Genomic DNA, 2,394 nt, shown 5'->3' with positions numbered 1-2,394 from the left:
GAGTGTGGCCGACATGATCACTGATGAGATCACACCTACAGAAGTCCAGAGAAGTTTCCCCTCAACGCTTCCTTCACTTGAAAAATAAAAGAAAAATGTACAAGGGGAAACGGTTCCAAGACAAAACTGCACCTGGATTGAGCATATATCCTTGGGGTTTGAATCTTTAAAATTTTATTAACCAAGTAAGTTTAAACATAGGAAATATGTCTTCATCTTCAGTTCAGAGAAATAAATGAATCTTAGTTTCCAGAACTGAAGATGTTAGAAGATGGAGGCCAGAACTGAGGAAATTACAGAATGACATTTGAAAACTGTTTGCATGGGATTTATTTACACCAACACATTTATTTTCACTTAAGTTGAATATTAATCAGCTGAATTAAGTCTGATTTACAACAAGGCTTACCACACACTCTACAACTTGACCTAAACTAGCTTTTTGAATAATTTGGGTTTAATTTCCTTAGCTCATGTTTTCTGATGACAAAAACTCTCCAAGAAAGGACTTACCAGGGCTATATTCAGATGGGCAGCCACCAGCTTAGAATACAGGCTGGACAAGAACTCAGACTGGAAGATAATTAATCGCTAAACACCACCCATTGCCTAGGTATGTTGAGTCAAACAGGAGTGTCTTCTATATTATTAACTATAGCTCTCCTACTCCAACAGGAGACTTAATTTTATCCCAGTATTTATTTATATAGTATATATATTTTCAAAGATCAAGTCAAGTCAATGTTTTTTGGACAGAAATAAATACATGCTTTTAGGCTTCAACAAAGTTGCATGAGTAGACTTGTTGTTGATCAAAGAACTGACGCCAAAAGGAAAAGTTTGTTGCTCCTGAAGGCCAAGGATAAGTGAAAGAATTGTTTTTAAAAACTTTATGCTCTGCATTAAATCATCTTTTCAACAACCAAATCTGAGCTACATTTTCTTAAACACAGTGCTGAACAGTAGAGTCATTTACAACCGCACAGAATCAAGCACAAGTGTTCCATTATGAAGCATGAGACACATTCCTCAGTTTTCCCTTAAGTTCATTGTTTCTAAAAGTTAATTTACAGTAGCAACCGTAGTTAAAAAAAATAAATACTCTAAGATAAATTATGCATATGTAACATTTGTGTCATTTGCTTGCACTGCAGCTCGACTGAAACAGAACTACATAACCAACCAAAGAAAAACAAATCTAACCACAAATGCTTAACTTCTGTCTAAAATGTGTATTTGCTCAGCGGTCTCATGAAATAATCCAGTGTCCTGACTTCCAAAAACCTAAATAGGCAGTTACCAGCTCATCAAATAAATGAATAGCACCTTGAAATAATAAGGCCCTCTTCTGTAAGCTTACTCGAATCCTCTTGCATTAAAACAGAGATTCACAAACCAACAAGAAATCTGATATGTTCGGCAGTCCCTGGGGAATAATCCAGATTTGGCAAGAAAAACCTTTGTACTTCCCATACTATTTCTGTCTACATCTGAAATCTGCCTTTCAGGACACCGATAAAGTGTAGAGTGCTTGCTCCATATAGACTCCAAGTCAACACAAATAAATACAGATAGTTAGGCAATAAATAAAATGTTGACACTCAACAGTCTTAGAAAAATTCCGTATCATCTGGCCATAATGCAAAACTATTGTAAAACCATCATGCGAATCGGTCTCAGTACCACAACAGCTTAGGGAATTGTGAGAAAGACTGAGCCAGCAATCAGCACAATAGACCAAAATAAGTCTACGCTAACCAGGGCACTTCTGAAGGCATTATTAGACAATGGGACAAAACTGCAAACTTTGAGGATCATATATCCTATCTCCAGGAAAAACAAAGATCCTGTTTCTGGCAGCCAATGTCTTTAAATTAAAATGACTAATTAAAAAATAAGGAGTCTTTCATGGCAGAACAGGAAAGGCATTTGTCTGGAAGACAGGCCAACAGAGCCTCCAGACTCGGCGAACAATAAGTCAGGGAACAACAGGCATGCATATGGACTGGCTTAGTTTTTTCTAAGATCCATTTCTTCACCCTTTTTTTCTAAAAGAAAAATAATGTTTTACAGAGCTTGTTTGTTTACTAGAGACTATAATAATATAATTTGGAAGGAAATGAATCAGAGGAACTGAACTGAAGTCAAGTCTTCTGATACAGCCAAGCATCATTAAGGCAGGGTTAAGAAAGGGCACGCCCTCAGAGAGCAGCAGGAGGAGTCTGGGAAACATGACCTAACTTCCTAAGCTCTCGCATCGTGAGGGAAACAGTTTTCTTCTCAAGAAGTCCTCTCCATAACTGAGTAAAATCTTGTAGGTGTCCTCACAGAAAGCATCTCCTAGTTTTGGACTCCAAATAACAATGAAACAAGAGATACAGTTTTCCAAACCAG

At 37.1% G+C, this 2,394-nt stretch overlaps 1 protein-coding gene across 1 annotated transcript in view; it reads right to left on the bottom strand.

Moving 5' to 3' along the window:
- Nucleotides 1-2,394, bottom strand: part of LOC104500428 (unconventional myosin-Ib-like) — a gene marked incomplete at its 3' end in the record, with an annotated part of 39,566 nt that overhangs the window by 3,039 nt on the left and 34,133 nt on the right. The window lies entirely within an intron of this gene.

This window comes from Buceros rhinoceros, unplaced genomic scaffold, assembly GCF_000710305.1.
Source record: "Buceros rhinoceros silvestris isolate BGI_N320 unplaced genomic scaffold, ASM71030v1 scaffold11799, whole genome shotgun sequence".
Lineage (NCBI taxonomy): Eukaryota > Metazoa > Chordata > Aves > Bucerotiformes > Bucerotidae > Buceros > Buceros rhinoceros.
This window is presented reverse-complemented; position numbering and strand designations above follow the sequence as displayed.